Source organism: Pristiophorus japonicus, chromosome 5 (assembly GCF_044704955.1).
Source record: "Pristiophorus japonicus isolate sPriJap1 chromosome 5, sPriJap1.hap1, whole genome shotgun sequence".
Classification (NCBI taxonomy): domain Eukaryota; kingdom Metazoa; phylum Chordata; class Chondrichthyes; family Pristiophoridae; genus Pristiophorus; species Pristiophorus japonicus.
The window spans coordinates 211,030,672-211,055,590 of NC_091981.1; positions in this window are offsets into that span (position 1 = coordinate 211,030,672).

Genomic DNA, 24,919 nt, shown 5'->3' on the forward strand with positions numbered 1-24,919 from the left:
TACAGAAGAAGCTATCGACGATTAGGTCCAAGCAGAGGCGAACGGGTGGGGGGGCCACCAGTCACCAGCGACATCACTGAGGTGGAGGAGCGGGTGCTCACGCTCGTGGGAAGGCAGCCCCCGGACCGGCCGCGCAAGCATCTGCAGACCCTGAAGTGATGCCACGTGAGTAAAGTATACACCATTGCGTGATCTAAAATCAATTGATGCCACACCCACTCATATCCGAACAATAATATATGATAGATGGTTTCTAAAATTGTCCGATAAATAATGCTGGCCTAATGAAAATTATTGCAATGCACAATATGTTGATGGTCATGAAATGTGATGTCTGTGATGATTTTGATAGCGGTGGTACTTTTAAACATTGAAAATAGGTGCAGGAGTAGGACATTCGGTCCTTCGAGCCTGCACCGCCATTCAATAAGATCATGGCTGATCATTCCCTCAGTACCCCTTTCCTGCTTTCTCTCCATACCCCTTGATCCCCTTAGCCTTAAGGGCCATATCTAACTCCCTCTTGAATATATCCAATGGACTTGCATCAACAACACTCTGCGGCAGGGAATTCCACAGGTTAACAACTCTCTGAGTGAAGAAGTTTCTCCTCATCTCAGTCCTAAATGGCCTATGCCTTATCCTAAGACTATGTCCCCTGGTTCTGGACTTCCCCAACATAGGGAACATTCTTCCCGCATCTAACCTGTCCAGTCCCGTCAGAATCTTATATGTTTCTATGAGATCCCCTCTCATCCTTCTAAACTCCAGTGAATAAAGGCCCAGTTGATCCAGTCTCTCCTCATATGACAGTCCAGCCATCCCTGGAATCAGTCCGGTGAACCTTCGCTGCACTCCCTCAATAGCAAGAACGTCCTTCCTCAGATTAGGAGACCAAAACTGAACACAATATTCCAGGTGAGGCCTCACCAAGGCCCTGTACAACTGCAGTAAGACTTCCCTGCTCCTATACTCAAATCCCCTAGCTATGAAGGCCAACATACCATTTGCCTTCTTCACCGCCTGCTGTACCTGCATGCCAACTTTCAATGACTGATGAACCATGACACCCAGGTCTCATTGCACCTCCTCTTTTCCTAATCTGCCGCCATTCAGATAATATTCTGCCTTCGTGTTTTTGCCTCAAAATGGATAACCATTTTGTCATGCATATGCTGTGTGTAGCGCTGGACTCACTTTGTGACTCTAGCACCCCATTCTCCTCTAATAACCTCATTTGTGTTTTGCAGCTCAGCCAGCAGCACATCCCAAGGCAAGACCACAGAGACCAGAAGGTGGGGAAGCGGGGCCAGACTCGGCAGATGATACTACAACTGCTGCTGAAGAACTCCGATTCTCGCCTGCTGGGTCTGTTCTCTATGGATGACAGCACAGACTTTGAGGAATCTGCATCACCAGGCTCCAGAAGGCATTTGACCCCAAGGCCATCTAGTGCTCCTCCGGCCATTCCCGCCTCCACCCTGGAGGTACCGGTCACAAGCACGTCACCACAGGGCACCCCATTTGTCCCCAGGATAATGCCGACCTCACGGAAGTTTCGTGGACATGTAAGGTCTGGTCCACGAGCGCAAGATGAGAGTGGAGAGATGGTAACGTTGTCCAGGAGAACTGTAGACATAGGTGACCAGATCCTCAATGCATTGGGCGGCATATCCCGACAGCTGGCCAGCATTTCCGGCACCATGGTGGAGTACGTTCCGCGAATGGCAGAAGCCCTGGAGACAATAACCAGGAACACTGCTGGCACAAGCCTCCCAGTGGTCCCGGAGCACAGCACTCCACCCCTAGATTCTGCACCACCACTGCCAAGGACAGATGAGAGGCAGGACCAATATCCTGCTCTGGATCCGAGAATGTTCCCACCTCAGCACCCCACGAAATCGCGAACTACCGCTAACTGACCAGAAAGGATTGGTAAGCATAGTCCCTGCCTGCCCTGGAGTCTAGCTAGGATTAGGCATTGGGAGGTGGGAGGTGTAATTTTTACTGTAACCCCCTTTGAATATGTAATGTATTTTTCTTTATTAGAGTGATTCTAAGTTTGACATTGTATTTTCTTGTCTGTAATAAAATCAAAGTCCTTTTGCATCAAACCAGTTGTCCTTTGAACTTTTTCATACCCCCCAAATAAACCCAGAGTCTAGAACCCAAGGGTGTGGGAGCGATTCAAACCGCTCAAGTAGGTCAGAGGTGAACCTGACCCCCGGGATCACCCCTTACATCACCAACACCTTGTTCCGACAGAGGGACAAATACAAAGCATCGTGGCAACACCCTCGCTCCAAACTCTGGCAGCTGCTTGACTATGTCATCGTCCGAGCCAGGGATCGCAAGGATGTGCACATCACCCATGTCATGACAGAAATTGATGGCTGCTGGATGGACCACCAGCTAATCCGATCCATCATTGACATCAACATAGCCCAAAAGTGAAGGGGATAGCAGAAGCAGTGTGGAAAAAAAGTCAATGCCAGGGCACTTAAGGACCCAGCTAAGAGAGCCCTTTACAATCAGCGCCTCACAGCTAACCTGGCGTGCCTTGATGACCCCGAGACGCAGAATGCCCACAGCGCTTGGTCTGCCCTCCAGGTCTCTATAACCAGTGCCTGCAAAGAGATACTCAGTCACTCAACCAGGAAACACCAGGGCTGGTTTGGTGAGAATGATCAGGAGATTCAAGAGCTAATAGATTGCAAGCACATGGCATTTCTGAGCCTTAAACAACAACCCAATGCGGGAGCAGCAAAGCAGCATTATAGACGGCTCAAGGCTGAGGTCCAACAAAAAACCCAGGACCTAAAGAACAGGTGGTGGATGAGGAAAGTACAGGAGATACAGCAGCTGCCGACAACCATGATGTGCGAGGATTCTTCATCACAGTCAAGGCCACCTACGGGCCAAACACCCAAGGCCCCACCCCACTGCTGGCCAAGATTGGGGAAACACTCATCAAGGACACCGAGGCAGTCAGGGCCCACTGGAAGGAACACTTCGAAGATCTCCTCAATCGAGACTCTGCCTTTGACTCGAGTGTTCTTGACTCCATTCCGCAGTATGCTACCCGCCACCACCTCAGTGAGACCCCAACACTGCACAAGGTAGAAAAAGCCATAAGACAGTTTAAGAACAACAAGGCTTCGGAAGTGGATGGAATCCCTGCTGAGGCACTGAAGTATGGTGGAGAGGCACTGCTGGCGCGAATACACAACCTCATCCCTCTCATCTGGAGGGAGGAGAGCATGCTGGGATGCAATGATCGTGACCATCTTTAAAAAAGCGGACAAGTTCAATTGCGGCAACTACAGAGGAACCTCCCTGCTATCAGCCACTGGGAAAGTCATTGATAGAGTTCTCCTCAACCGTCTTCTCCTTGTGGCCAAGGAGCTCTTCCCGGAGTCACAGTGCGGATTTCGTCCCCTTCGGGGCACAACGGACATGATTTTTGCAGCGCAACAGCTGCAGGAAAAATGCAGGGAACAGCGCCAGCCCTTATACATGGCCTTCTTCGACCTTACAAAGGCCTTTGACACTGTCAACCGCGAGGGTCTATGGAGGGTCTTTGGATGCCCCCTAAAGTACGTCACCATCATCCACCTGCTCCACGACGACATGCAGGCCGTGATCCTTACCAACGGATCCATCACAGACCCAATTCACATCCGGACCGGGGTCAAGCAGGGCTGCGTCATCGTCCCAACCCTCTTCTCAAGCTTCCTCACTGCCATGCTCCACCTCACAGTTGACAAGCTCCCCGCTGGAGTGGAACTAAACTACAGAACTAGTGGGAAGCTGTTCAACCTTCGCTGTCTCCAGGCCAGGGGCAAGACCACCCCAACCGCTGTCGTCGAGCTACAGAACGCGGACAATGCCTGCGTCTGTGCACATACAGAGGCTGAACTCCAGGACATAGTCAATGTATTTACTGAGGCGTACGAAAGCTTGGGCCTTACGCTAAACATCAGTAAGACAAAGGACCTCCACCAGCCTGTCCTCGCCGCACAGCACTGCTCCCCAGATATCAAGATCCACAGCGTGGCCGTGGACAATGTGGACCACTTCCCTTATCTCGGGAGCCTCCTATCAACAAGAGCAGGCATTGACGACGAGATCCAACACCGTCTCCAGTGCAGCCTTCAGCCGCCTGAGGAAAAGAGTGTTTGAAGACCAGGCCCTCAAAACTGTCACCAGGGCTGTAGTAATACCTGCCCTCCTGTATAGCTCAGAGACGTGGACGATGTACAGTAGCCACCTCAAGTCACTGGAGAAATACCACCAAGGATGTCTCCGCAAGATCCTACAAATCCCCTGGAAGGACAGACGCACCAACATTAGCGTCCTTGTCCAGGAAAACATCCCCAGCATTGAAGCACTGACCACACTTGATCAGCTTCACTGGGCAGGCCACATAGTTCGCATGCCAGGCACGAGACTCCCAAAGCAAGCGCTCAACTCGGAACTCATCCACGGCAAATGAGCCAAAGATGGGCAGCGGAAACGTTACAAGGACACCCTCAAAGCCTCCCTGATAAAGTGCGACATCCCCACTGACACCTGGGAGTCCCTGGCCAAAGACTGCCCTAAGTGGAGGAAGTGCATCCGGGAGGGCGCTGAGCTCCTCGAGTCTCATCGCCGAAAGCATGCAGAAATCAAGTGCAGGCAGCAGAAGGAGCATGTGGCAAATGAGACTCCCCACCCACCCTTTCCTTCAACCACTGTCTGTCCCACCTGTGACAGAGACTGTGGTTCTTGTATTGGACTGTACAGCCACCTAGGAACTCATGCTAAGAGTGGAAGCAAGTCTTCCTCGATTCCGAGGGACTGCCTATGATGATGATGATATGTGCATGTGTGTGTGTATATATATATATAATATATATATATATATGCTTGTGTGTTTGTATATGTAATGTATTTAACCCTTTGTAAACTGCATGACACCTGGGCACAAGAGGGCCCACCTGTTGGAGTCCCAAGGGATCCCAGCATCCCTTGGGAGCACAGTATATAAGCAGACCACCCACGAGGTACCTGCACTCTGGAGTCTTATTAAAGCAGCTAAGGTCACACTTGCTCATTGTACTCAGTTTCATCTTTTATTATGAGTGTACCAATTGGCGACGAGGTAACAAACAACCGTGCGAAAATGCAAAGAACAGTCGGCATCCTGGAGAAGTTCTCAGAAGGGGACGATTGGGAGGCCTTTGTGGAGAGACTCGACCAATACTTCGTGGCTAACAAGCTAGAAGGGGACGATCGTCCTAACTGGCTGTGGGGCAACAACCTATGGCCTCATGAAGAATCTCCTGGTCCCGGCAAAACCGACAGAGAAATCCTATGAAGAATTGTGTACGCTGGTCCAGCAGCACCTAAATCCTAAGGAAACTGTTTTGATGGCGAGATATCGGTTCTACACGTATCAACGATCGGAGGGCCAGGAAGTGGCGAGCTAGGTCACCGAACTAAGGCGCCTCATAGGACATTGTGAGTTTGAGGGATTCCTGGAACAAATGTTCAGAGACTTTTTTGTACTGGGCATTGGACATGAAACAATTCTTCGCAAACCGTTGACTGTAGAAACTCCAATTCTAAGTAAAACCATAACGATAGCCCAGGCATTTATGTCCACCAGCGACAACACCAAACAGATTTCGCAGAGTAAAGAAGTTACTGTGCATAAAGTAATGTCGGTCTCGAGCAGAAATGTACATGGCAGAACGTACACGCCGGTTGCTATGGCCCGACCTCAATTGATCCAGAGTCCGCCATCAATCATTAATGCGAGGCAGTTAACACCTTGTTGGTGCTGCGGAGGTGATCATCGGCCCCATCAATGCCGCTTTAAGCGCTGTGCGTGCAATGGTTGCAGTACAATGGGACACCTCCAACGAATGTGCAGGCGAGCTGCAAACCCTGCAAACCACCACCTTGCAGAGGAAGATCGATCCACTGTTGATCAGGCTGAATTGGAGACTCGTACAGAGGAGGCAGAAGTATGGGGTACACACATTCACTATGAAATGTTCACCAGTAATGTTGAAAGTTGAACTGAACGGTATTCCAGTATCGATGGAACTGGACACGGGGGCAAGTCATTCCATAATGAGTAAAAAGGCCTTCGACAGGCTGTGGGGCAAAAAGGCACATAGGCCCAATCTCAGCCCCATTCACACCAAACTAAGGACTTACATCAAGGAACTAATCCCTGTAATTGGCAGTGCAGAAGTCAAAGTCTCCTATGACGGAGCAGTACACGAACTCCCGCTGTGGATAGTGCCAGGGGATGGCTCCACGTTATTTGGCAGAAGCTGACTGGGAAAAATCCACTGGAACTGGGACGACATCCGAGCACTTTCATCCATCGACGACGCCTCATGTACCCAGGTTCTGAGCAAGTTCCCATCGTTATTCGAGCCAGACATTAGAAGCTTCTCGGGGGCGAAAGTGCAGATCCATTTGGTTCCCGGTACGCGACCCATTAACCACAAGGCACGGGCGGTACCGTACACGATGCGTGAAAAAGTGGATATTGAGCTGGACAGGCTGCAACGTGAAGGCATCATCGCGCCAGTGAAATTCAATGACTGGTCCAGTCTGATTGTCCCGGTACTTAAGGAGGATGGCATGGTTAGAATTTGCGGGGACTAGAAAGTAACAATTAAACGTTTTTCGCTGCAGGACCAGTACCCGCTACCCAAGACAGACGACCTATTTGCGACCCTGGCTGGAGGGAAGACGTTCACTAAGCTGGTCCTGACCTTGGCATACATGACGCAGGAGCTGGAGGAGTCTTCGAAAGGCCTCACCTGCATCAACACGCACAAAGGTCTGTTTATCTACAACTGGTGCCCGTTCGGGATTCGGTCGGCCACGGCAATCTTCCAGCAGAACATGAACAGTCTGCTAAAGTCAGTTCCTTGCACAGTGGTTTTCCAGGATGACATATTGGTTACAGATCGGGATACCCTGGAGCACTTGAAGAATCTGGAAAAGGTTGGATTGCGTGGGACTCAGGTTGAAATGCTCGAAATGTGTTTTCCTGGCACAGGACATCGAGTTCTTGGGAAGAAGAATCGCAGCAGACGGCATCAGCCCAGCCAATGCCAAGACGGAGGCCATCAAGAATGCGCCGCGACCACAGAACGTGACGGTGCTGCGGTCGTTCCTGGGACTCCGCAACTATTTCGGTAATTTCCTACCTGGGTTAAGCACCCTGCTTGAACCCCTACATGCGCTACCTCGCAAGGGAGATGACTGGGTATGGGGGAATTCACAAGAGGCTGCCTTTAAGAAAGCCAGAGATTTGTTGTGTTCAAACAAACTGCTTGTCCTGTATAACCCTTGTAAACGATTAGTGCTAGCTTGCGATGCGTCGTCATACGGGGTCGGGTGTGTGTTACAACAGGCAAAAAAACTTTTTAAACCTCAAGTAATATGTGGATTGATTGGGCTGTTTAAGCTTTTAATGTATTATTTAGTTTAGTACTTGATCATTTATATAATCCCTGCAACCAAGGTGCTGGAAAACATCAAACACCAAAGATGTTTGGTAAAATGCAAATCACAATAAATTATGCGTCCATGCCTAAATTTCTGTAACAGAAATCCAATGTGGACTTCAAGAAATTGGGATTCTGATTGTTTTTCTTTAATTATAGTACCCTTCATCTCTATGTGCTCAGTACTTCCTTTCAATGGTGACAAATCTTGAATCACGAGATATGTATATTCTGTTTATTGAAATTCCCCCTCCCCACACATTCTTCTTAGCCAAAGATAGGTGGGAAAGCAAATTATGAGAACACAAAGGCCGGAATCTTGCCAGCCCTGCGAGTGCGGGTTTGGAGGCGGTCTCGCTGTCAAAAAAAATCTCACTTTGGTCCTTAGAATCCCACCACGATCAGCCCAACACCAACATCACTAAATACACCAGCATCACCACCAACAACACCAATCTTCTCCGCAGTCATCTGATGCTGCACAGTACAAAGGACATCAGCACCCGACCACCTTACTGCCTGGGAGGGCAGTGATGGCCTCACCATGCCACATTTACTTCACTTCACACTGTACACACTGGCTGCCACATGATGTGCCAGGTTGGCAAATCCCATACCAGCTCCATAAAGCATCCTTGCAATCTCTAACCCATTCCTTTCACACTCATCATCATTGTGGGGGCTACCCTAATGTCTCACCATTCACTACAACTCACTAAGCCATTTCCAAAGGTGCTCACAAATCTGTCCAAGAACACAACGTGCTGAAAATAAAGATTTCAATGTTTGATTGGATCCCGTTCTGAGATTCTCAGCTGTCAGATCTGCATTCGGATAGCAGACCCGACAGCAAGTGGTGGGACAGGTAATTGTGTTGTTAGTTGGTATGATTGGACAAGGATGAGGGTGAATGTGAGGGGTGGCGAGTGAAATGGGGAACTGGGAATGTAGATAAAGAGAGAGGGATGGGTGCAGATGCAAGGTAAGTTGGTGTGAGTAAGGATGTGCAGGAGTAGAGTAGGGAAGACAGAGTGATGGGGATGTGATGAGCACAGCAGAATGAGGTTGAGTGTGGCTTTGCAGTAACGTTTCGTGATCTACTGAGATCATTGAAAGGTTTGCGCCACTGCAGCCAGCTCCTCCAGGTGACATACCTGCTTGTGCCCTCATGTAATGTGCAACCAGGCTGTGTTGATTTCCTGGGGAGGTCTCTTCCGTCCATTGGAATGGAAGAGAACCTCCCTGACTGCTGTGACTCCCTCCATAAGTACCTGGAGGAAGTCATGGGAGAACCTGGGTGCAGCCGTGCACCTTTGTGCCGTGCTTGTCAGTGTTTGCAGTAACTCAATGCTGCAAAGATTGAAAGAAGAACTGTCAAAACAAAGTTGGGAATGGTCCCTTTAAGGAAATCGGCTGATGACGTGTCATCAGCTGAGTCACCAGACCCGCTTCCAGTTAATTAGCCGGGAAATCTGCAGGGCGTGCTTAACAAGCCCCATCCGTGGAAGATTGAAAGGAGAGGGCGGGCTGTACTTCGGAGCGGCTTTACCTCGCTGCACCAATGCCGCCCGCATCGAACTCGCCTCTGTTAGCGAAATCCCGACCAAAGAGGCTGCAAAGGGATATAAATAGGTTAAGTGAGTGGGCAAAAATTTGGCAGATGGAGTATAATGTAGGAAAATGTGAGGTTATCCACTCTGATAGGAAGAATCGAAAGGCAAAATATTATTTAAATAGAGCGAGACTACAGAATGCTGCGGCACAGACTGATCTGTGTTCCTCATACATGAAACACAAAAAGTTAACATGCAGGTACAGCAAGTAATTAGGAAGGCAAATGGAATATGGTCCTTTATTGCAAGGGGGATGGATTATAACAGTAGAGAAGTCTTGCTACAACTGTACAGGATATTGGTGAGACCACACCTAGAACACTGCCAACAGTTTTGGTCTCCTTATTTAAGGAGGGATATACTTGCATTGGAGGCAGTTCAGAGAAGGTTCACTAGGTTGATTCCTAGGCTGAAGGAGTCGTCTTATGAGGAAAGTTTGAGCAGGTTGGGCCTGTACTCATTGGAGTTTAGAAGAATGAGAAGTGATCTTATTGAAACGTATAAGACTCTGAGGGGGCTCGACAAGGTAGATGCAGAGAGGATGTTTCACTTTGTGTGGGGAATCTAGAACTAGGTGAGCATAGTTTCAGAATAAGGGATCGCCTATTTAAGATGGAAATAAGGAGGAATTTCTTCTCTGAGTGTTGTGAATCTTTGGAATTGTCTACCCCAGAGAGCTGTGGAGGCTGAGTCATTGGGCCTAAGTTTCCACAAGAAAAAAAACGGGCGCCCCTCCGAGCTGGGCGCCCGTTTTTCGCGCCTATAACGGCGCCTAAAAAAAAATTGCGATTCTCGTGCGTTCTGCAGCTCCTTGTCTGCCTGGCGCGGCGTGCAGGGGGGCGGAGCCTACACTCGCGCCGATTTTGTAAGTGGGAGGGGGCGGGTACTATTTAAATTAGTTTTTTTCCCTGCCGGCAACGCTGCGCGTGCGCGTTGGAGCGTGTGCGTGCGCGTTGGAGTGTGTGCGCGCGCACGTTGGAGCGTTCGCGCACGCGCAGTGTGAAAAAAACATTGGCACTCGGCCATTTTAGAAAGTGCTGCAGAAAACGTGAAGATTTGTTCTTGGACCCCTGCAAAGGCTTGTATTTTAATTTTATTGATATTTCTGTGTGTGAGGGAGTGCTTTTAGCAGCACTGCTGAAGAAATCACCTGCTGAAATCAGTGAGTTCAGCTTTTCACTGCTAAACTTGCAGAACCGGTGCCTGCAAATTAAGGACTGTGTTTGGAGAAAAAAAAGTGCCAATTCAACTTTGCAATGGATCAACCTCTACCAAGAAAAAAGAATTTCTTACATGAGGAAATTGAGATATTAGTGAATGTAATTGAGCAGAGATGGCAGGAGCTAGATACCAGCAACAGAGGTCGCATAAAAGTGCCACCAAAAGAAATGAAGAAACGCTGGAACCAAGTTGCAGAAGATTACTGCGCAGTGGTGCATACCAGGAGATCTGGAAGTCAGTGTAAAAAGAAATGGCACGACCTTGGTCAAGTAGTTAGTGTAAGTAATATTTCCCATTTTTAATTTAATCGTAATTGTAACCTGGCTATCTGTATGTCCCACCTTGCAGACTGACACACTCTGTAAAAAGTTATATTTTACTCTTTGCAGAAGAAATTGGCCCACAACAAAAGGGAAGCAACTCGGACAGGAAGAGGCGTGCCCAATCTGCATCCACTGACACCCTTGGAACAGAGGGTAGCTGCTATGATGAGTCGGACATGGAGTAAAGCAATTGGTACAGCACAAGCTGGGCCCGCACGCGAGGAAGAGGGTAAGTCCTGAAAATGCATCGTGGCCCTTTAAATCAACCTGCTGCCTGGCCTGCTATGTGTGAGAGTACTCATGCCACCCACCCAGCCCCCTCCCTTGCTGTTAAACATTTGACTGTTCTGATGTATTTTGCAGAACATGATGATGATGATGATGATGACGATGCTGCTGCTGCCAGCCCTGAGGATCCTGAGGGTACAGAACAAGAACCAGTACAACCAGCTGCGGACGATCCAGACTGGATGATGGCAGCGATGACTGAAATGTCTGCAGGGGAGAGCTTCCAATTTAATGTTTATGAGCCCCCATCAAGGGGCATCAGAGTTTCAACCCCTAGCATAGGTCTTGGTTCCACCTTCCATGGTTTCACTTCCGATGTTGCGGGTCCCAGTGGTGCTGCTGGTATAATGCAGCATTCTACAGTCAGTGCACTACCGTCCCAGCCTACGCCTCCCTCTCGCATAGGTTCTGGTTCCACCTGCTATGGTTTTGATTCCAACGCTTCGGGTCCCAGTGTTGCTGCTGATATTATCGAGCAGTTTACACCCATGGCTCGCACTCGAGTGCTGCCGTCTGCAACACAGAGCATCCCACCATTCCAGCCCGAGCCTCTCCCTCCAGTTCAGCCGTCTGGAACACAGAGCGTCCCACAGTCCCAGCCTGCGCCTCCCTGTGTAGTGGTGCCGCTTGCAACACTGAGCATCCCACCGTCCGTGCCCGCGCCTCCCAGTGTAGTGGTGCCACGAGGCAGACCCAGGCAGAGGAGAAGGAGATTGGAGACACGCTCTCCTGAGATGCAGCGTGCAACAGATGCGGCTCAGGTTGTGGCATTGGGTATGGAGACCAATGAGCTTACCCGATCACTCATCGGTGGCGTCAGTGCAGTAGGTGAAGAGTTGACGGTCCTGACGGGAGAAATAGCAGTAATGACACGGGAACTTAGGGAGGGAATGTCCGAGGGAGTGCAATCGACGGCACAGGCCATCAGGGAGGGCATGCAAGTGTCGGCACAGGCCGTCAGGGAGGGCCTGGTTGAGGTAGCTGCTGCAATAAGGGTACACAGCCCAGCCAATCAAATGACACCCCCTTGAGGAAGTGAACGTTCACTGAGATGTGGATGAGAGATTGTTGCAGCCTTTCTTTGCTGCTTTTGTTCTTGTTCTTGATGTAGCTGTAGTAGCGTTTTTCAAATTGAAATTGTTTTGTAAGTTTTGTTACGTTACAACTTATAAGGGATCTTATGGTTTTTAAGTGATCTTATAGTGTAAATGCTCTCATATTTTTTTTTGTATCTTATTTAATTTTGCACCTAAAAAGTGATCCTGAAGTTTAAGTGTTCTTCAGAGTGTAAGATTTTTCAAATTGAAATTGTTTTGTAAGTTTTGTAACTTTACAACTTATAAGTGATCTCAGGGTTTTCAAGTGATCTTATAGTGTAAATGCTCGCACATTCTGTAAATTATTTAATTTTGCATCTAAAAAGTGATCTTGAAGTTTAAGTGATCTTAGAGTGTAAAATTTTTCACATAGAAAGTGTTTTGTAACTTTTGTAACTTTACAAGTTTATAAGTGATCTTAAAGTTTTTAAGTGATCTTCAAGAGTCATATTAAAAAGTATAGTTTGATACAACAAATATTTTATTAGAGTGACGTTAACTTTTCAATAAAATATTTTTTCATTAAAACTGTTTCATCTTCCATTAACACAACTCAGTGACAACTTCTTGCGAAAACGCAGCCTTTTCATACAATCAGCCTCGCTTATGTCCAGGTACAAGCGCCTGGTTCGATATTGTCGACGTGGGTAAGGTCTCCTGCCCATCAACCTACGGGCTACGACGTTCCTGTTGCGGTGAGCTCTAATCAATTCTCTCCTATGCAGTGAATTGATGGCGAACCATTGCATAATATGTGGTGTTGACAATGCAGCACCCATTCTGCAAATGTAAATATAAAACTGTCGATGTGGCTGCCTCTCCCTGTCCAAATGGCCTCAGTCCCCCTCACAGCTCGAAGCCTGCTGCTGTATCTTTGGCTGCCTGCCTGCCTGCCCCTCCCTCTCTCTCCCCTCCCCCCCTCCCCCCACCTCTCCCTCCCTCCCTCCCTCCCCCGTTCGCGGGAACATCGCTGAGCTGACTAAGGCTTCCACCTCAAGTGGAAAGCTGTTTGCTGCCTCGTTACTGCCTGCCTGCCCCTCCCCCCCTCCCTCCCGTTCGCGGGAACATCGCTGAGCTGCCTGAAGCACTTTCACACAGGTAGGAAGATGGTTTATTTAATCTTTTCTTTGCTTATAAATGTTTATTCAGGTTGGATTTATTTGTATAATATTTGTATAAGTATAAATAAGGATTTATTGTCGAATTTAATGAGTTCCCTTCCCCCCCACCTCGTTCTGGACGCCTAATTTGTAACCTGTGCCTGATTTTTTAATGTGTAGAACAGGTTTTTTCAGTTCTACAAAAATCTTCACTTGCTCCATTCTAACTTAGTTTGGAGTACATTTTCACTGTGGAAACTTTCAAATCAGGCGTCAGTGGCCGGACACGCCCCCTTTTGAAGAAAAAATTCTGTTCTAAAGTAGAACTGTTCTACCTGACTAGAACTGCAGAAAAAAAAATGTGGAGAATTGCGATTTCTAAAATAGTCCGTTCTCCCCCAGTTGCTCCTAAAAATCAGGCGCAAATCATGTGGAAACTTGGGCCCATTGAATATATTCAAGGCTGAGATAGACAGATTCTTGAACTCTTGGGGAGTCATGGGTTATGGTGAACAGGCTGGAAATTGGAGTTACGGTCAAGATCAGATCAGCTATGATCTTATTGAATGGCGGAGCAGGCTCGAGGGGCCGTATGGCCTACTCCTGCCATGCACGATGAGTTGATGGGGTGCATTTCCTTGTCACTGAGCCACTACAATTAGTTAGTTAAATGTAGGGAAATGTTTGTCATGATCCATTTTTATTTTTTATTTTAGATCATCACTCACACAGTTTATGTTCTGCACACTGTTTTATTTCACACATGGAAACCATTGTCACGTGGACATTTTTAATGATTGTCAAATTCATAAAATATGTAAACATTTTGTTCTTTCAAGTCCAATAATTTTAGATAAATAAGAAAAATTTGCAGACAACTGTTAAGCAGATTTTTGATTCCTGACTATATTTAAGTTGATTAGGGTCAAGGTTTCATTCAATTACAGAATTTTAACTTTTATTTCTAAGCCATTGACCATGATATTGCCAGACACATTGGGGGGAATTAAACCTCACCAGGAGGGGCAGGTGATATAAATTCTTAAAAGTGGGAAACCCAACCCCAGCCCTTCGCGAACATGCCTACTTCTACTTTAACTGAAATGGGTTGGGGGTTGGGCGAGGAAACTTCTCTCGAGAGGCGGGTCAGGAATTATAATATTTAAATGAGTTTGCATACCTCGGATTTTAGCCGCCATGTGGAATTAAAGAGGGGGCGGGAATGGGGGGGGTGGGTTTGGTGAGACAGGGCAGGGCAGAAACAGATGGTGGGTGGAAACAGAGGATGAGGGGGGGGGATCTCCCCGTGACCTCTCCCCCCTTGCGACTTCTCCCCCTTGCAACCTCTCCTGTGACCTCTTCCCTCCCCACCACCCTCTACCTGCGACCTCTCTCCCCCTACCCATCCCCCTGCGACCTCTCCCCTCTCTCCCCTCCCCCCGATTTCTCTCTCCCTCTCTCCCCCGACCTCTCTTTTCCCACCCTCCCAATCTCTCCCGCACCCCGCTCTCCACCTGTGACCTCTCTCCCTCTCCCCCACGACCTCTCCCCCTTCCCTGCGACCTCTCTTTCCCTCTCCCCGCGACCTCTCTTTCCCCCCTCACTTGCCCCCCGCGACCTCTCTTTTTCCCCACGACCTCTCTTTCCCCCCGCAACCTCTCTCTTTCCCCACGATCTCTCTTCCCCCCCCGTGACCTCTCTTTCCCCCCGCGACCTCTATTTCCCTCCAGCGATCTCTCTTTCCCCCCTGTGACCTCTCTTTTCCCCCCGCGACCTCTCTTTCCCCCTCCCCGCAACCTCTCTTCTTCCCCCTCCCTGCGATCTCTCTTCTCCCCCTGCGGCCTCTCTTCCCCTCCCTCGCAACCTCTCTTTCCCCCCCCGCGATCTCTCCTCCCTCCCGTGACCTCTCTTTACTTTCTTGACGTCTCTTCCCCCATGACCTCTCTTCCCCCCGTGACTTCTCTCTGCCCGCGACCTCTCCCCCCCACCCCCACAACCACGCCCTCTCTTTCTCTCCCCCCCGCCCCCCCCCCCCCCACCAAGTCCTTTCTTGAATGGATTGGGGCATTGAATTAGACCCAAGCCAACTGTTTTTTGAAGGTTGACAATAATATTAGCTAGATGAGGTTACAACTTGAAAAATTGAGGCTTGTTTTACTGCAACAGGGAAGCCTAAGGGAGATCTCATACAGGTTTTAAGGTTATGAAAAGTTTTGAAGAACTAAATGGAGAAAGATTGTAGCCATTGGTTGGTGAATCGAAAACTGGGGCAGAAGGTCATAGACTCACTGTCACTAGAAGAATGAAGGCAGAAGTTAGAAGATTTTTTCCCACAGGGATGGAATATGGACTGCTACACCACAAATGGCTATTGAGACAGGGACTGTAACCTCATTTAAAAAGAAACTAAATAAGTATTTGGTGATTCAGGAAAAATGGATGAGAGTAGATAGTGCCACTTGAAGAGCGAATACAATTGCACAATGGGCCAAGTGGCCTTCTTCTCTACTGCACTGTCTATGATTAAATGGATTTTATATGTAGTAGTAAATGTACATTTTCATTATTACCTTCAAGTACAATACTCTAAGTTTCACCATCGACCAAAAAAATATTTTTTTTTACAGTTACTGATAGGGAGCTCCCCTGAAGTCTCTTGCAAAATGAGACTTTCAATTATTTTCTTCCCTCACTCCCTTCCTCCCAACAGCTATCCATCCATATATATCAGCAATTACCTGACACATAAACCAGACCTCTAAGAAGCCTTTCCTATTCCTAGACTGCAATGACTTTACTGACCCCTTCCTGTAATTATCCAAATAACGTCTTCATGTTACTAAAAAAGCAATCATTCTATTAGTGGACCAGGAGGCATGATGATGCAGACCATACCCATGTTCGACCGTTCATCTGTCAGAGCTATCCATGGCCTAAACTCTCTTCCAATCTGAAATAGGTGAGAACAGTGTCAGGATTTGGGAGCATGATCCAGACACAGTTTGACAGGGTCAGGGCACGGTGCTCGTTCTTGAGAGAAACACGGAGGTGCTTTAGCCATGGAATAGAAACATAGAAACATAGAAAATAGGTGCAGGATGCGGCCTTTCAGCCCTTCGAGCCTGCACCACCATTCAATAAGATCATGGCTGATCATTCCCTCAGTACCCCTTTCCTGCTTTCTCTCCATACTCCTTGATCCCCTTAACCGTAAGGGCCATATCTAACTCCTTCTTGAATATATCCAATGAATTGGCATCAACAACTCTCTGCATCAGAGAATTCCACAGGTTAGCATCTCTCTGAGTGAAGAAGTTTCTCCTCACCTCAGTCCTAAATGGCCTACCCCTTATCATAAGACTATGTCCCCTGGTTCTGGATTTCCCCAACATCGAGAACATTCTTCCCGCATCTAACCTGTCCAGTCCCGTCAGAATCTTATATATTTCTATGAGATCCCCTCTCATCCTTCTAAACGCCAGTGAATAAAGGCCCAGTTGATCCAGTCTCTCCTCATATGACAGTCCAGCCATCCCTGGGATCAGTCTGGTGAACCTTCGCTGCACTCCCTCAATAGCAAGAACGTCCTCCCTCAGACTAGGAGACCAAAACTGAACACAATATTCCAGGTGAGGCCTCACTAAGGCCCTGTACAACTGCAGTAAGACCTCCCTGCTCCTATATTCAAATCCCCTAGCTATGAAGGCCAACATACCATTTGCCTTCTTTACCGCCTGCTGTACCTGCGTGCCCACTTTCAGTGACTGATGAACCATGACACCCAGGTCTCATTGCACCTCCCCTTTTTCTAGTCTGCCACTGTTCAGATAATATTCTACCTTCGTGTTTTTGCCCCCAAAATGGATAACCTCACATTTATCCACATTATACTGCATCTGCTAATTTCATTACTAATTTCTAGTGACACATTACCACAGTAAGAAATAGATGGACCTTTTTGGTTGTATAATAGGGCTGTTCCCAATTCACAATGATTAGATTGCCCGTCAGTAAGTACATACCAATATTTTAATATCAGATATTTTACCCAGAATACAGTTTGGAGCCATATCTATTCTTATCTTACATATCTGTGAGATTGTATCGACTATTGCTTGCCAAAAAGGGAGATATCCTGTGACAAGGCCAAAGTCAAACTCTCTTATCTAGGGTATTATATTAGTGTAGTGTTTTTGTTTGGATTAATTGCATCCTTCCATTGCCAGATAGGCATTCAGCCACATTCTGTTCCACTTGAATTGTATAAATTATATCCTATCTAATTCTTGAGTCTCCTGAACCTTTATTATTACTCCATCCCCTTCTATTTTTATGAAGTCAGGTCTATCTAGTTTTGTTAGAAAACTTTCCTTGGTACAGCAATTATTCTGAAAGAGGAAGGGCGAAAAATTCCGGGGCTTCATGCCACATGATACCATGAAGATAATGGCTCAAGTACGACGGCCACAGTTCTTTCACCAGCTGGTGATGGGTTCCACAGAGTCCTCCATTTTCAATGTCCCCGTAGCGCCCTGCAAAACAAAACAAAAAATGGCGGATTGGTGATATCCACGCTAACTTAAAATCACCATGGTCAACTTCGACCCTAGCACTGAGTTCAGCCCTGGGTGATAACCACACCAGGGAAACTCAGCATGCAAAGCGACTCAAGGGTGCTGTCAGCACCTCTTAAAGGTGCTGACAGAACATCTTTCAAGCAAGTTTGCATTTAAGCTTTTGGACTGGGTTTTATTGAACTAGTGACTTGCTGCAATAGATGTTAAAAATGTTTTAAGTGTCTAGTGAATGCTACTAGAGGCTTGCAAGATCTCGGATGGTAAAGGAAGGTCTCTGAAAAAACAGAAAGTGCTGCAAATACTCAACAAGTCAGGCAACATCCGTGGAGAGGGAAACAGGTCATATCTTGGGTCGAGATGCTGCCTCGCCTGCTGAATATTTCCAGCATTTTATTTTGTCATTTCAGATTTACAGCATCTGCTCACAGAGGGAAGATGAGGAAGTCAACGGAAGGATGCATCCCAGATAGCCCCTTCCATGCCAGGATATCCGGGATGAAATCATCTGCCTGCGGTCCCAGTGAACAAAACCCCAATTTGCTTTTTATTTGTACCTGGGATGGTGAGCGCCACTGACAAAGCCAGCATTTATTGCCCATTCCTAATTGCCCATGAGGAGGTTGTGGTGAGCCACCGCCTTGAACCGCTGCAGTCCTTCTGATGAAGGTACTCCCACAGTGCTGTAAGGGAGGGAGTTCCAAGATTTTGACCCAGTGCCATTGAAAGAACAGCGATATACTTTCGAGTCAGGATAGTGTTTGGCTTGGCGGGGAACTTGGAGGTGGTGACTGCCCCTGTCCTTCTAGGTGGTACAGGTCACAGGTTTGGGAGGAGCTGGCAAAGTAGCCTTGGCGGGTTGCTGCAGTGCATCTTGTAGATGGTACACACTACAGCCACGGTGCACCGGTGCTGCAGGGAGTGAATGTTTAAGGTGACGTCCACCACCTTAAACATTCGTGGATGATGTCAAGCTTCTTGAGTATTGTTGGAGCTGCACTCATCCAGGCAAGTGGAGAGTATTCTATCACACTCCTGACTTATGCCTTGTAGATGGTGGAAAGGCTTTGGGGAGACAGGAGGTGAGACAACTGCCGCTGAATACACACCCTCTGACCTGCTCTTATAGCCACAGTATTTATGTGCCTGGTTCAGTTAAGTTTCTGGTCAATGGTGACCCTCAGGGAGTTTATTTTGGGGGATTTGGCGATGGTTATGCCATTGAATGTCAAGGGGCGGTGGTTAGACTCTCATTTGTTGGCGATAGTCATTGCTTGGCACTTGTGTGGTCCGAATGAATTTGCCACTTATCAGCCCAAGCCTGAATGCCATTCAGGTCTTGCTGCTTTCGGGCATGACCTGCTTCATTATCTGAGGAGTTGTGAATGGAATTGAACAAACATCCCCACTTCTGACATGATGGAGGGAAGATCATTGATGCAGCAGCTGAAGATGGTTGGGCCTAGGACAATGCCCTGAGGAACTCCTGCAGCAATGTCCTGGGGCTAAGATGATTGTCCCCCAACAACTACAGCCATCTTCTTTTATGCTAGATATGGCTCCAACCAGTGAAAAGTTTTCCATCTCATTCCCATGGGGCTGGATTTTCATATTTAACCCTACCACTGGTTTTCCGGTGGTATTTCGGTGCACTTTCACTCAAGGCTGCTGTTTTCATCAAATATGTCTGGTGGTAGAACTAACTGTATTTTGTTCTTATTTTTTATCGTGCAACACTCAAAGTAAAATGGGTGGTATTTTTGTGGGTGGTAAAAATGGTGGTATTGATGAATTTACCTCTGATGGTAATTTTCGGTGGTATTTCAGTGTTGGAGTCTTGGCCACAAGTAAAAGAAGTGCAAGGTGGGATCTGGTGTTTTATTGCTGTTTATGTTCTTGTTGTTGACGTTGTAGCTCTTGTAGTTTTTCTTGTTGTTATATTGTTGATGTTGCAAAAAATTTTAAATTGTTGAAGTTAAAAAAATTATTTATTTATTGACTTTTACATTTTTCAAAGTTTACAACATTTTATAAAATTTTGTTAAACCTAACTATTCTTGTATTGTGTCTAACTTAGAAAATGAAGGGTAAAACTCAACGATAGAGTGGGCGGTAAAGTTGAAATGTAACTCTTACTGTTCAAGCAAAGTGTTGATTTATGAGCTGCTGATGTCCTCAAACGTTCGCAAAATGTTCTCAAAATTTCCTCCAATTTTCTTAACGTTTTGTATGCAATAACTCAATAGACTGAATATTGTAAACTCCGAACAGGTACAATCCTGGCTCTACTTTATTAGGGCCCAAAGTGATTACATTACAAGATGGCTGGCCTTTTATACCTGAGCCGCGCACACGTGCACACAGCCCAATGACCTCCGACAATGGCACCACCTGGTGGCTAGTAAATCCAAGCATACTTACATGAAAATATCCCCCTTTAAGATATTAGTTACGGTCTTTTTACAAATTGGGATGGTCCGGGGCTTTCCGCTCCTGAGTTGAGCGTCTCAGTTCAACTCCAGCCTTGGGCAAGTGTTCTGAGTCTGTTATGACTGGGGGCTGGGTAGCTGATCTGATGGGAGTGGCAATGACCATGTCAGGGATTGAAAGTCCAGATTCATTGACCATGTCAGTGATTGAAAGTCCAGATTCATTGATGACAGCGGAGTCCTCTGATGACTGAGGGTAGGTTGGTTGGTGACTAATTGTGTCTTCCTCAGACTGTTCTGGTTCATCCATGTGCCGCAGCTTTATCTGATCGACATGTTCCCTGCATGTCTGCCCATTCTTGAGCTTAGCGATAAACACTCTGTTACCCTCCTTGGCCGTAACAGTACCGGCGATCCATTTGGGACCTTGACCATAATTCAGTCAATACACAGGATCATTGACAGAAATGTCGCGTGACACAGTAGCACGATCATGATAACCTTGCTGACTTTGACGTCTGTATTCGACACGATTATTCAAGTCAAGGTGGACAAAAGAGAGCCTGGTCTTGAGACCTCTCTTCATCAATAGTTCAGCAGGGGAGACCCCGGTAAGCGTATGGGGTCTTGTCCTGTAACTAAGCAATATGCGTGACAAGCGAGTTTGCAGTGAACCTTGAGTTATACGTTTCATACTCTGCTTGATGGTTTGGACAACACGCTCTGCTTGCCCATTGGATGCGGGTTTGAATGGTATTTACCTCACATGTTTGATACCATTGAGTTTCATGAACTCTTGAAACTCCATACTGGTGAAGCAAGATCCGTTGTCACTTACAACGATGTCAGGCAGACCATGCGTAGCAAACATGACACGAAGGCTCTCAATGGTAGTTGTGGATGTGCTGGATGACATGATTGTACACTCCATCCACTTGGAATAAGCATCCACCACAACTAAGAACATCTTTCCCAGGAAGGGACCTGCAAATGCGATGTGGATCCTGGACCATGGTTTAGATGGCTACGACCACAGACTCAGCGGCGATTCCGCTGGTGCTTTACTGAGCTGCATGCAAATGTTGCACTGATGTACACTTGATTCCAGATTAGAGTCAATTCCAGGTCACCATACATGAGACTTGGCAATGGCTTGCATCAGGACAATACCGGGATGCGTGCTATGTAGATCATGCACAAATTTCTCTCTGCCTTTCTTGGGCATAACAACACGATTACCGCACAGTATACAATCTGATTGAATGGATAGTTCATCTTTGCGACGAGTGTAAGTTTTGTTCTCATCACCCATTTGCTTGGGTATGGCAGACCAATCGCCACTAAGGATACAACGTTTCACAACCGATAATATCGGGTCCTGGCTGATCCAGGTCTTAACTTGTTGGGCTGTGACAGGGGTTCCTTCACTTTCAAAAGCATCCATAACTAACAGTAGGTCAGCCGGTTGTGGCGTTTCCACCTCCGGTGTGGGCAACGGCAGACAGCTCAATGCATCAGCACAATTCTCATTGCCAGGTCTATGGCGAATGACATAATCATAGGCAGATAATGTCAGCACCCACCTCTGGATGCGGGACGATGCATTGGTATTGATACCTTTGTTTTCCGAAAACAATGAAATGAGTGTCTTGTGATCTGTTTCCAGTTCAAACCGAAGGCCAAACAGGTACTGATGCATCTTTTTAACCCCATACACACAGGCTAATGCTTCTTTCTCTACCATGCTGTAGGCTCTTTCCATCTTTGACAAACTTTTTGAAGCATATGCAACAGGTTATAATTTGCCCGACTCATTAGCTTGTTGGAGCACGCAACCAACTCCGTATGACGAAGCATCACAGGCCAATACTAGACGCTTACATGGATCAGAATGTACCAGCAGCTTGTTAGAGCAAGGCAGATTAGTAGCTTTCTCAAAAGCTCTATCTTGAAACGCACCCCAAACCCAGTTGTCGCCTTTTCTTAGCAGCATGTGCACTGGCTCTAATAAGGTGCTCAATCTAGGTAGGAAATTACCGAAGTAGTTGAGTGGACCAAGGAACGAACGCAGCTCCGTCACATTCTGAGGCTTGGGTGCATTTTTGATGGCCTTGATTTTCGAGTCCGTAGGCCTGATACCGTCAGCAGCAATTTTCCTCCCCAGGAATTCGACTTCTGGTGCCATGAAGACACACTTCGAACGTTTCCGTCTGAGTCCCACTTTATCCAGACGATGTAGAACCTCTTCCAGGTTGTTCAGATGTTCGGCAGAGTGACAACCTGTGACCAGTATGTCATCTTGGAATACGACTGTTCCGGGACAGACTTCAGTAGACTCTCCATGTACCTTTGAAATATGGCTGCAGCCGAGTGAATTCCAAAAGGGCACCTGTTGTAGATAAACAGTCCTTTATGAGTGTTGATGCACGTGAGTTTCTTCGATGTGTCGACCAGCTCCTGTGTCATGTAGGCCGACGTCAGATCCAGTTTTGTGAACGACTTCCCCCCCGCCGGCTAGTGTTGCAAACGGGTCATCAGCCTTCGGTAATGGTTATTGATCCTGTTTCGAAACTTGGTTGATCATAACCTTGAAGTCTCCACAAATCCTGACAGTGCCATCACTTTTCAACACAGGAATAATGGGGCTAGCCCATTCATTAAATTCTACCGGTGATATGATCCCTTCATGCTGGAATCTGTCCAGTTCGATTTCGACCTTCTCCCTCATCATGTACGGAACTGCCCGAGCTTTGTGATGGACGGGTCTTGCATCTGAGTCCATGTGGATCTGCACCTTGGCTCCCGTAAAATTGCCGATGCCTGGTTCAAACAGCAAGGGGAACTTGCTCAGCACTTGAGCACATGGAATATCATCCTCCGACGACAAAGCTTTGATCTCGTTCTCGTTCCATTTGATTTTTTCTAATCAGTTGCTGCCGAAAAGCGTTGGACCATTGCCTGGAACAATCCATAATGGTAAATTGTGAACTGCACGATCATACGACACCTTGATGACTGCACTGCCAATCACCGTTATGAGTTCTTTAGTGTACGTACGCAATTTGGCATTGACTGGACTCAGCTTAGGCCTCACAGCCTTAGTATCCCACAGCCTGTCAAATGCCCTCTGGCTCATTATTGATTGACTCGCACCCGTGTCCAATTTCATCGATACCGGCACACCATTAAGTTTTACATTAATCATTATCGGTTGGCTCATTGTTATCTCAGATTGCTTATCCGGTTCTGCGCTAGATTGGCCATCATCCTCCACGCGGTGTGCCACAGCACGCTTGCTCAGTTGCGGACACATGCGCTGGAGAAGCCCCACTCTCGAACAGTCTTTACAAATATACTGTTTAAATCAACACTGATGATGCCGATGATTTCCCCCACAACGTCAACACGGTGATATCAGATTCATTCCCGTTGGCGGACTTTGAGCAACCACAGGTTTCGCGTATGTAGTCAGGTAGACCTTGCCATATGCAGCTCTGCCAAACGACGATACTATCTTGTTTACGAGTTCCGATTTTTCAATTATATCTGCTTTAAGCTTTTGTCCGTCGTCATGCATGATTGGGCAATTGTAATGGTCTTGTTCAAATCCAGCATCTCCGCAGCCAGTAGATTACGCAGGATTACCTCGTTGATGCCAATTACAAAGAAGTCCCGCAGCATGTCTGTCAATGCAGTTTCAAACTTACACGGTCCAGCTAGACGTCTTAGGTTGGCAACAAATTCCGATACATCCTGGCCCTCAGAATGAATGTGCGTATAGAATCGATACCTTGAGGTGATGATGCCTTCATCTAGTTTGAGATGGTCACGTACCAGAGCACACAATGGGCCCAAGTTTCCACACGATAAAAAACGGGCGCCCCTCCGAGCTGGGCGCCCGTTTTTCGCGCCTAAAACAGCGCCGGAAAAAAAAAGCGCGATTCTGGAGCGCCCTGCAGCTCCTTGTCTGTTTGGCGCAGCGCCCAGGGGGGCGGAGCCTACACTCGCGCCGATTTTGTAAGTGGGAGGGGGCGGGTACCATTTAAATTAGTTTTTTTCCTGCCGGCAACGCTGCGCGTGCGCGTTGGAGCGTTTGTGCACGCGCAGTGTGAAGAAAACATTGGCACTCGGCCATTTTTGTAGTTCTTTGTAGCTGTTTAATTTTTGAACATTTTTTAATAAAAGCACATTGCCATCAGCACATCAGCACTGAGAAGGCTGCAGGAAGCCTCAGAAAGTTGAGGCAGCCATTTCCCTCCCCCTCCCCGCCCGCCGTCGGGAACAAACGGCTGCCTCCTCCCTCCCCCCCCGCGGGAACAAACGGCTTTCTCCTCCCCCCCCCCCCCGGGGGAACAAACGGCTTTCTCCTCCCCCCCCCCGCGGGAACAAACGGCTTTCTCCTCCCCCCCCCCCCCGGGGGAACAAACGGCTTTCTCCTCCCCCCCCCCCCCCGGGGGAACAAACGGCTTTCTCCTCCCCCCCCCCCCCCGGGGGAACAAACGGCTTTCTCCTCCCCCCCCCCCCGGGGGAACAAACGGCTTTCTCCTCCCCCCCCCCCCCCGGGGGAACAAACGGCTTTCTCCTCCCCCCCCCCCGCGGGAACAAACGGCTTTCTCCTCCCCCCCCCCCCCGCGGGAACGAATGGCTTTCTCCCCCCCCCCCCCCCGTGGGAACGAACGCCTGCACCATTCTCCCTGGCTGAAGCACTTTCACACAGGTAGGAAGATGGTTTATTTAATCTTTTCTTGGCTTATAAA